Here is a 12,316-nt window from a genome sequence, read left to right on the forward strand (position 1 = left end):
CCATGCAAACAAGTCTATCATTCACTTTCACTGTTACATATATTGGCTCTGTCTTTCCAGCCTTCACATTAAGCAACGAGTAAATATCTGAAATTGATGCTTCAGGCTCTTCTACATTGTAGATCTCACTGGGCTTTTTCTTTTGTTTAAAAGTCTCCTTGATTCTTTCCTTACACTGTCTCATTAGTTGTCCATTTCCATGACAATAAAGCATTCTATTCTTTTAAACTGCCAATTGTTAGAAGACTGCTTGTTTCCACCTCTATTGAAATTATTCCTTGTTTTCGCTGCTAAGTCATTTTTTCTCATTTTCCTGCTAGTGGAGCTGTTTCTCACTTCTCAGCAGAGTCTTGGGGGTACTTTCGCGCCCTTTTTGCCTGGGGCTTCCCGCCTGATGTGGAGGATGGCGCCATTTTGCACGCCCTGTATGGCTTTTGAATCTCTTACTGCATTCTCCATGGCCAGTGTTAACTCCAGCACCTTCTCGAAATCCAAATTCGCTTCAGATAACAATCTCTTCTGAATTGTGTCCTCATTCACACTGCAAGCTAAACGATCTCTGAGCATGTTGTTTAAGGATGTATGAAACTTACAATGTTCCGTTAACTGCTTCAAACTTGCCATATGGCCTGCAACTGTGTCCCCCAGGTCCCTATTTCTCGCGTTAAACTTGAACCTTTGCATTGTTACTGAAGGCTTTGGTTGATCATGACCCTTCATGAGGTCCACCAATTCATCAAAAGTTTTTCAATTTGGGGCATTGGGTGCCGCTAAACTTTGAATCAAGCCATAGGTTTTATTCCCACATGTAGATAAGAGGATTGCTCGCCTCTTCTCTTCCCCATAATCTTGTTCGCTTGGGAAAAGATGTTCAATGTAATGAGACCAATCATCCATTGCTGGATCAAAAGGATCAATTTTTCTGAATTGCAGCATTCTGAAAGGGAATAACTTCATCGATTTGAATGGAACTTCTACTTACAATTACTGCGCGAGGTACAGTGCCAATTTCGTTTCTCTTGATTTCTTCCGTTAAACTTGTTTTATCCTCAACCCCAGTTTGTTGGATCCTGTGGATCCTCATTGCCAGTTTGTTGTGAGTGGCAGCCAAGTTGGTACTATTGATAGAGTTGATTAGCAGACGCTTCTTGGGTGGAAACACTTAGTTTATTTACAAATGTGCTCAGCAGCAGCTAAACATGTGCTTTCACTTCAAACTCTATCTTTACACTACACCACTGCTAACTACTGAGGTAGTCCATGCTACTCTCCTATTGGATACTAAGGTCGTGTGATCTTCCTTAATTGCTTTCTTCTTAAAGGTATATTTGACTTTAGATAAAACCATAACTACCACAGTAATTGAGACTGGATATTTAGGTTTTTTGCCCGGACTGCAATGCCTCAGCTTACCTCGTTCAGGGCAACAGTGAAAGCAGCTACAATAAATCTAAGTGACTGATAGAATCATAGGGCTGGATTTTTTGCTCCTCCGCCAGCAAGTTTGAAGGTCATGAGAGTGGTCGGTAGGGCAGAAGGGCGGCACGTAAATTCCAAAAGGTGGCCTTCCCACAAACTCGCTCGGCCCTGAACTGTCTAACATTTTACAGGGGTAGGAGGTGTGTCAGGCAGCCCGTCTGCCTTTGGGCCTATTGAGGCCTCATACTACCCCTGTCACTATTTTACCTGTGATAGGGGGAGATCACACCAAGTGTGAAACCTGGCTAGACGGTCCAGCATCAGTGGGAGGCACCTGATCTGTGGGTCTCCTTGGCTCAATGGAGGCATCCTCCTTCCAGGTCATCCCATTTTCAACCCTCCCCTTGGACATCCTGAACCCGGCACCCCTATCTCCCTCACCCCCCTTTCACTAAGACCCTGAACCCTGACTTACCTGGGTTGCTTGGTGTGGTAGGACCACCTGTAATCCCAGCAATGGCCACATCTCACGACTGGCCCTGCTGGGACAACAGAGCTGCCGGATTATCCAATTGGCTGGCAGCTCTCTAAAGTGGAGCCTCCTCTTGTATAAGGGTTGGAAGTCTTGTCTTAAGCAATTGACACTGCTCCTAGCATTAAATTGCTGCTGGGCAGCCTTCAGGATCGTGGGTGGGCTTCCTTTTAGCCGGGGTGTGTGAGGGGGATGGTGGAGTGGGGATCGCAGCACCGCAGCACTATGGATTCCAGCCCATAGAACCACAAATTTACTACAGCACAGAATGAAGCCATTTGGCCCACTGTGTCCATGTGGCTCTCTGCAAGAACAGTCCCACTCCCCTACCTTTTCCCCGTAGCCCTGCAAATTTATTTCTTCAAATAATTATCCAATTCTCTTTGGAAGGCCTCCATTGAAGCTGCCTACACCACACTCTCAGGCAGGGTATTCCAGATCCCAACCACACCCGAAAAAAATCAAGTTTTTCCTTATGATGCCTTTGCTTTTGTCCTCTGGTTCTCCACCCCTCCACCAATGGGAGCAGTTTCTCCCTATTTGCTCCAAGCAGACTTCTCATGATTTTGCACATTTCCATGAAATTTTCTCTTAATCTTCTTCTCCAAAGGGAACAGCCCCAGATTCTCCAATCTATCCTCACAACTGAAATTCCTTATCCATGGAACCATTCTCATGAATCTTTTTAACACCCTCTCTAATGCCTTCATATCTTTTTTCATGTATGGTGGCCAGAATTGGACACAATACACCAGTTTGGGCTGAACCAGTGTTTTATACATGTTTATCATAATTTCCTTGCTTTTGTACTCTATGCCCCTATTTACAAAGCCCAGGATCCCGTATGCTTTATAAACCATTTTCTCAATTTTGGTTTTGCAAGGTAAAATCAGCCACAATTCCTGTTCCCAATTATTATTCAGTGAGAAAGTGCAAGTGTGCGAGGACCGATTTGTGTTCTACTGTGATCCAACCCCGACTATGGTTGAATTCTGTGCTTCTGTTCAGTGTGTGCGCTCACACATGAGGAACGAACACTTGAATTGAGATGGTGAAGGTTCGCTGGCATTCATGGAACAATACCCCAGCATGAGTTAATGCCTTCGAAAGAGGATAGGATTAGCCCTGAGGGCAAAGAGAAGGAAAGTAAGCATTACAGCTTAGAAACAATGGAATTACTATATGAAAAACATCAATCTGCTATTATGGTAATTGCATGATACAAGAAAGGAGTTGGTGATGAATCAGAGAAATCAATCTCTGTCATTTAGTCAAAAGAGGTCTAGACATGTAGTGAGGAAAACTGAATGATAGAGAGCTTTGTGAACTATCAGCCCAAAGTTATCTTTCTCCTCCCAACACTTACTGCATGTGCTGGCTCACATGCTAACTCCCAAAATGTTGACCCAAATTTTATGGCCTCTGGATCGTTGGAGACCAGACATACAGCCCAAGATGTGCATCCAGACTCCGCGGAAGTCCTAATAACTTCCATGGGAGCGGTCACCCAGTCTGCGTTTGGTCTCTCCAATGTAGAAGAAACGACAGCTTTGCAGAACACCTTCAGTCTGTCAGCAAGCATTACCCAGACCTCCCTGTCACTTGCCATTTTAACACTCCACCCTGCCCACATGTCCATCCTTGGCTTGCTGCATTGTTCCAGTGAAGCTCAATGCAAACTGGAGGAACAGCACCTCATCTTCCGATTAGGCACTTTACAGCCTTCCGGACTGAATATTGAGTTCAACAACTTTAGATCTTGAACTCTCTCCTCCTCCATCCCCACCCCCTTTCTGTTTCTTCCCCCTCCCTTTTGTTTTTTTCCAATAATTTATATAGTTTTTTCTTTTCCCACCTATTTCCATTATTTTTAAATCTATACCTTTTATGCCCTTTTAGTCTTATTTCACCCCACCCCCACTAGAGCTATCTGTACCTTGCTTGTCCTGCTATCCATTCTTAATTAGCACATTCTTTTAGATAATATCACCACCTTCAACACCTCTTTGTTCTTTTGTCTGTGATATCTTTTGGTTATCTCCTCCCATTACTGCTTGCTTGTCCCTACAACCACGCACCCCCCTCTCCATCCCCCCACGTTAAACCAGCTTATATTTCACCCCTCTCTTATTTTTACTTAGTTCTGTTGAAAGGTCATGAGGACTCAAAATGTCAACTGTGCTCTTCTCCGCCGATGCTGCCAGACCTGCTGAGTTTTTCCAGGTATTTCTGTTTTTGTTTTGGATTTCCAGCATCCGCAGTTTTTTGTTTTTAACTTCCATGGGAATTGGCCGGGAAGTTTGAACATCAAATTCCCCTGCTCCCTGGGACACTCCACAAATGTTTTCGACTCTGAGTTAGAGTCAGAGACCTCTGACAGTTCCGTGGGTCTTACCTGAATAATTACCCAGGAAATGTTAGACAGAAAACTCCCAGTCTAACTCTTGGATAACTACCGAGCTTAACCCCCAGTCACTCACACTATCCCCCAACTCCCCCCTGAACCATGATCTGGCCCCACTACCCCCGACCCACCCTACCCACTTCACCCACCTGCCACCCTATGCATCTGCTGCCATACTCGCATGCCACCCTACCCAAGTGCCACCCTACCCAAGTGCCACCCTACCCAAGTGTCACCCTACCCAAGTGTCACCCTACTCACCTGCCCCCTCACCCACTGCCACCCTACCCACTTACACACTTATCCCATCTACCCTGCCCACTTACCCACTTACCTTACCTACACATCCTACCAGCCTACCCATTCACTCATTCTTCCACTCACCCATACATGAATTTGCTAACTAATATTGGACTAGCCATATAAATACTGTAGCTACAAGAGCAGGTCAGAGGCTTGGAATCCTGCGGAGAGTAACTCTCCTCCTGACTCCCTAAAGCTTGTCCAACATCTACAAGGCACAAGTCAGGAGTGTGATGGGATACTCTCCACTTGCCTGGATGAGTGCAGCTCCAACAACACTCAAGAAGCTTGACACCATCCAGGATAAAGCAGCCTGCTTGATTGTCAGCCCTTCCACAAAATTCACTCCTTCCACCACCAATGAACATGGCAGCAGTGTGTACCATCTACAAGATGCACTGCAGAAAATCATCAAGGCTCCTTAAGCAGCACCTTCCAAACCAACGACCAGTAGAAGGACAAGGGCAGCAGATAGATGGCAACACCACCACCTGGAAGTTGCCCTCCAAGCCACTCACCATCCTGACTTGGAAATATATCACCGTTCCCTCACTGTCGCTGGGTCAAAATCCTGGAACTCGGTCCCTAATAGCACCGTGGGTGTACACCACATGGGCTGCAGCGGTTCAAGAAGGCAACTCACCACCACCTTTTCAAGGGCAATTAGGGATGGGCAATAAATGCTGGCCTAGCCAGCAATATCCACATCCTGTAAATGAACTTTTAGAAATTCACACTGGACATTTAAACATACTTTATGGCAGCTAGTGCCATAAAAATGAAGCGCGTCCTGTCCCTTCCCCCCGACACTGCAGTGCTGCACTGGGGTTCTTTGAGGGACTGTGCACTCTACATTTCTGGAGAAACCAAGCTCTGAAGACCCAGCCAGAGAAGTGGAGCAGCGTCAGAGTGCAGAACAATTCGAGCAGAGCAGCAACCCGATGATGATTGCAGCTTTGTAGAAAATCTGGGCTGTTATTTTCTGAAAGGAATCTATCTAATTTTCATACGAATGGATCAACGCTAACTGCTTTCTAGGGAACCTTCCTTTGATTGGCCACTCTATCTTTGAAATATTGCTTCCACAGATTAGTTTGGAAATTTAGCTCCTTCATGGGCAGGCCATATCCTCTGACTCTACTATTGTGAACAAGATGAAACAGCCTGTCATGGTCTACAGTATTTAGTCTCTTCAGAATCCTAAAGGCAGTAGTCATATCACCTCTCACCCTTCTCTCTTCCAGTAAGAACATGATGAATATGCATAATCGCTCCTCTTAATCCATCCTGTCAATCATTCTAGATTCTCTCTTCTGCGTTCTTTCAGTAATTGTGATATTTTTTTTGTACTGTGGTGACCTGTACAAAGAACAGTCGCACCAATTATTTTTCAATTGACAGGATTGCCTCACTATTTCAGTTGAGTATTGACCTTTTAGTACATTCCAACCTTGACACCTTGAAAATGTTTCGGACTTAAAGGGATAGTGTTTAGTGGTCAGGTAGAAAAATAATGAGACGTTGACCTTTACCCCAAGGTGGCTGGAATATAAAGGATTAGAAGTTATGTAACAGTTGTATTAAGCTCTGATTAGACTGCATCTGAAGTAACTGTTCAGTTCTGGGTGTCATACATCAGGAAGGATATATTGGCTTTGGAGGGTGTGCAGCACAGATTTACAGGAAAGATAAAGGGGCTAAAAAGGTTAATTTATAAAAACAGATTGCATAGGCTCGGTTTGTTATCCCCTTAAGCATAGAAGATTAAGCGGCAATTTCATTAAAGTGCCTAAGATGATTAAAGGATTTGGGAAGGTAGATGGAGATAAACTGTTTCCTCTGGTGGAGGAGTCCAGGGCAAGGGGCATAACTTTCAAATTAAAGGTCTGCTGTTTAGGGGTGATGCCAGGAAGTGCTTCTTCATACAAAAGTTAGTGGAAATCTGGAATTCCCTCCCCATCTCTGAGGCTGGGGGTCAATTGAAAATTTCAAATTGAGATTGAAAGACTTTTGTTATGAGAGAGCCACAAACCCAAGGTGGGTAGATGGAGTTAAGATACAGATCAGGCATAGGGCAGAGTATTGCGATTGTCAGGCAGGCGCACGCCCGACCTGAATGAGCATAATATGACATGCAATGATGCCGGGCAAGCGTTCCGATGTCTTTGCGCTATATTTCGATCGGCGGGCATGCGTAGGAGCCAGCGGTGCACCTGCCAACAATTAACAGGCCTCTTAAAGCCATTAAAGTTCTAATTCAGTGAAATTTTTCACTGCCCATCCAACCTCACAGTTGGCAGGCGGGCAAAAAGGCCGAGCGGCCTTTGGATTTTTTTTGCGAAACCTCATCCACAGGCGGGATGAGCTATCATTCAGTGATTTAAAAGAATGAAAAAATTTCAAACTAATTTCTAACATGTCCCTGCTCGTGTGACAGAGTCACGTGAGGGGACATGTTATTGACGTTTTTAATTTCTTTATTTTTTATTTTCAAAATTCTTCAGTTTTCGGGGCTGCCTCAGGGAACTTTTACTGCGCGCACCTCTGCTCGCGCTCCTCCCGCCCCCACCCCGGCATTTCATGCTGGCTGGCTGTTAATTGGCCAAGCCACTGCGAAACACATGTTGGTACCTGATCACGGGTGGCGGTCGGCTTCATAACCAATCCAGGGCCCACCAGCTGCGCCCGCCCGCCCGCCCGACGAGGGCAAAAATTCTGCCCATAATGTAATTGAATGGGAGAACAGGCTTGAGGGGCTGAATGGTCTACTCCAGTTCCTGTGTTCCTGTAATGTGTTAAGGTAAACTCAGATACTGAAGAAACCTACCTAAAAATTCGACAATTAATTAAGCACCAAACCATTGAAGAGTGGAAGCGCAGCATGAACTCCTGCAGTATCATTTTCCTCACATAAATCTTAATTTTAAATTATTGCTCAGTGGGCCAGATGATTTGTTGCAGGTTCAGGTATCATAAATGAAAGATAGTCAGGAATAGATAATGAATTAATGAATAGCTATTAACAAAAAGACTACGAGATCATCCGATCCCCTACCTTATAAAACTCATAAATAGTATATAAGTGATTAAGAATTTAAGGAACTCAGCCTGACAATATAGGATCTATGCACTTAAATACAAAATGTGGAGTGCAGTGGACCTCTCATTTTTAATCTGTAAATTAAGGAGACCTACACTTTACACTGTATTATAATTACTGGTAGACTGAAATATTCATAACCGTGCAATCCGTTTGTTACTTTATACCTTAGTTTTATTTTAGTGATTGTCTATAACTATGCTATGAATTGTGATTACTTTTTTTATTTGCATCATCATCACAATTTGGCACCTGTCGACATGACAATTATTCAGTAAAACAAAATTAAATCCAATAAGGAATTCAGGAGAAACCTCATTAGTCAGAAAATTGTTAGAATGTGGGATTCGCTGCCACATAGAGCAGTTGATGTGACTAACACCAATGTAAGCAAACAGAAGCTAGGTAAATACATAAAAAAAAAGAAAAAGAATAGTAGGCTGAGGAGGAGGTGGGAAGAGGCTCTTGTCAAACATAAATATTGGCATAAGATAATTGTTCTGAATAGCCAGCTTCTGAGCTGTAGATTCTGTCTGTCACTATGTAACATCTCATGACAATCTCACTGTGTGTAGGCTGAGATTCCCAGGGGAATTTAACATGCTGGTTCCTGAATGGATCTGAGCAACAACAAGTCACTTGTCAGACCAAGTCATGACTTGGCTTTGTAGCCACCTGTTAAAATTCTCGTGCATAAACCAAAATAACCATATTTACTGAACAACCCCTAATTATTGGACAAGATTTTACTCTTTGTTGTTTTACTTTAACATGAATCAAACATGATTTAACAGGCAAATCACCGCTGGCACAAAATATAAATTACACATGGAACAGCAGATAAAATAATGACTATGTCACAGAGGTAGTAGGCAATCCAGTCCACCTGCATCGCCCCAGCTTCAGTCACACAGTTCTTTCAAGTATAGTTCCAGTCCCTTTCCTTCAAGGACAGCCAATTAATTCTCCACAGGCAACAACTTCCGCGTAAACATGGTACTGCCCATGCAATCTTCCCTATATGGCACATTTCTTTACATACCAACATACGAACTAAAAGCAGGATAGGCCACTTGACCCTTCAAGCCATTCAATAAGATCATGGTTGAGCTGATTGTAACTTCCCACCTACCCTAATAACCTTTCACCCCCTTGTTAATCAAGGATCTATTTAGCTCCATCTCAAAAATATTCAAAGACTCTGCTTCCACTACCTTTTGAGGAAGAGGGTTCCAAGTAACCATCTATGTCTTAAATGAATGACTCCTTATTTTTAAACAATGACCCCTAGTTCTAGATTTTCCCATAAGAGGAAACCTCCTCTCCACATCCTGTCAAGACCCCTCAGGATCTTAAAGATTTCGATCAAGTCACCTCCTACTCTTCTAAATTCCAATGGTTACAAGCTTAACCTGTCCAGCCTTTCCTCATAAGACAACCTGCCCTTTCCTGGTATTAGCCTAGTAAACTTTTTCTAAACTGCTTCTAATGCATTTACATCCTTCCTTAAAAAAGGAGACCAATACTACACAGAGTACTCCAGATGTGGTCTCACCAATGCCCTGTACAACCGAAGCATAACCTCCCTACTTTTGTATTCAATTCCCCTCACAAAAAACAATAACATTCTATTAGCTTTCCTAATTACTTTCTGGAACGTTCTTAACTCTTATCTCCATCGGTCCTGATAGCATTCCAAACAGTGTGGCTTATTTTGGGCATTCTACCATTCATCGTCGTCAAGCACTGTCTGACCACTCAAGAATCCAGCACTCCAACTCGGCTTGACCACCTCTCCTTTCTCCAGCCGTTCTCTTTTCTCTTTGTGTCTGTGTGCCACACAGCCTCCATATTTAACTTCCTTCCTATTGGTAGTTCTTCTAGGTCAAGGATCACCAGGTTACATGAAGCAGTATTTCTTGTATCCAAAAGTTATAATTGATCCCTTTACAGGTGATACAAATTCTTAAAAGATCTGTTCAACATTTTTAAAAGCAATCACAGATTCCCCGAACATTTTAAAGTAATTACAAATTTTCCTTACTATTAATGCTTCTGAGTCATAGGTCTTCACACTTAATTAGAATTAAAAATTCTTAGACAGCTTCAAACAGTACTTGACACATTTAATATGAAGGGGTTCATTTTCTCCTTCCTTATCTTTTTTTTCCATACTGATTGACAATTTTATCAATAAACAACTGCTTGCTGGAAAATGACACGACTGACTCAGGCACAAGGGGCCAGGTTTCAGCTGCTGAGGTGAGTAGCTCGAGTTGGAAAAACTCCCAAACTCACTGGATTCATCTTGGATAAAAGACGTTTGAATATTGCGATCTTCACTCTAGAGGGCCATGGAGGGAGTGAAGGATGTGGGATAGAGTCGTGCCCGCCTACCCTGAAAGCAGAGTGTCGGCGATCATGGGTATGGGTGAGTGTCGAGGCAGACTAGTTAGAATGTGGAGGATAGCAGCTATGATTACAAAGTTATAAGAGAATTCAACTAGAATTAAGGAGTTATAAGATTAAAAAGAGTGATTCTCCAATGATCAGTGTTCAAATTAAAAGCAGAGTTCATCTGCTGGACCAAAGAAAAAAGTTTAAAATCCTAGGCATAATTGTGTGCTCAAGGGCAACATTCTGTAGCGTAGAATGTGCTATATCCTCTGACACAAGGCAGTTCTGAAACAAACAGGAATACTCACCTCACTTACATCACTTCAGCAAGTGATTGATAATTTGTAAGATACTACAATCTAACAGTAGATAACCTTAAGGATGACCCTAAATGACTTGTTAACCGAATCCTGGAAACTGGATGAAAGCAAAACACTGTGGATGCTGGAAATCTGAAACAAAAACAAAAATAGCTGGAAAAACTCAGCAGGTCCGACAGCATCTGCGGAGAGGAATACAGTTAACGTTTCGAGTCCGTGTGATTTTTCATCAGAACTAAAGAAAAATAGAAATGAGGTGAAATATAAGCTGATTGAGGGGGGGGGTGGGACAGGTAGAGCTGGATAGAGGGCCAATGATAGGTGGAGGCAAAGAAGAGATTGCCAAAGATGTCATAGACAAAAGGACAAAGGGGTGTTGATGGTGGTGATATTATCTAAGGAATGTGCTAATGGTGACATTAAGGGTGGAAAGCAGGATGAGCAAGAGACAGATGGCCCTAGTGAGAGTGGATTAGGGGGAAGGGATTGAAATGGGCTAAAAGGTGGAGATAAAACAATGGATAGAAATAAATTTTAAAATAATAGAAATAGGTGGGAAAAGAAAAATATGTTCTACCCTTAATGTCACCATTAGCACATTCCTTAGCCAATATCACCACCATCAACACCCTTTTGTCCTTTTGTCCAAGACATCTTTGGCAATCTCTTCTTTGCCTCCACCTATCACTGGCCCTCTATCCAGCTCTACCTGTCCCACCCGTCTCAAATGGCTTATATTTCACCTCATTTCTATTTTTCTTTAGCTCTGGTGATGAGTCATACGGACTCGAAATGTTAACTGTGTTCCTCTCCACAGATGCTGTCTGACTTGAAAACTGGATGTTGCAGAGAACTGACCACTGTCTGCACCTCTCAGTATCTTGTTTGATTGAAGGATGTTGACTAAAAATGAAGGATTTTGATGAAAAACAAAGGATGTTACCTAGCATGGGTGTTCGGCAGGCTTCCTGCTGGTTTAGCTCTTTTAGGGTATAAATATTAGAACCACACAGTAGGATTTTTAGATTAATTCGATTCACTTCAATGTCTCCCAAGGTAAAGATAGCTGCTGTAGTGCAGTGATGATAGTTCTCCACTTAATTGGGATAGAGGTATCCTTGCTATACTAGGTAGCTTTCTATTTAGGGATTTAAGGTAAATACTACCTTTAATATTGATGGATATCCTAAATATCTATGTAACATTAATAAGACCAGGATTCTTTTTTAGAAACAAGATTATACTTAGCTTTTTCTAGAGCTATTGATATTGCTCTTGAATTACCATCAAAAGTGAATTGCGTGTTTGGTTCTTTAATAAACTCTAATATAATTTTAAAAATATATTGTATCCTATAGTCTTCTGTATCCAAACTCAAAAACAGATCTCCGAACACTCTTCAGTCAAGAGGTACATTGTTGAGGAGAGATGGCTGGACCCTTACAATATCTGGGTTGTTATCATCTAGCTAAAACTTGTTAAAAAAAAGGCTATCTGGAAGACGGTGGTATTCTCTGGTGGTTCCTTTCCTTTGTGAAGAGCTAGATCAGATCTTCAAACACATTTAAGTGTCTGCGAGGCCTGTCTTTCTCAAACCTTAAGTGACAGTGATCATCCATGCAATACACCTGAACTGGAATAGTCCCAAAAAGGGACTAGGATAATAACCCACTTCCTCGGTTCTTTGGGACTTCCCCTCGGTGGTGCTATCAGATTTTAGGCCCTCCAGCCCTCACCCCTCACACCTCCACACCACCTTTCACCGATCCCACATGGCTGTTATACCTCCATGCCAACTCATGCCCTCCCACCGATTGTTAATGTTGGAACTGTGCTGCAAT

The sequence above is a fragment of the Carcharodon carcharias genome, chromosome 2 (assembly GCF_017639515.1).
Source record: "Carcharodon carcharias isolate sCarCar2 chromosome 2, sCarCar2.pri, whole genome shotgun sequence".
NCBI lineage: Eukaryota > Metazoa > Chordata > Chondrichthyes > Lamniformes > Lamnidae > Carcharodon > Carcharodon carcharias.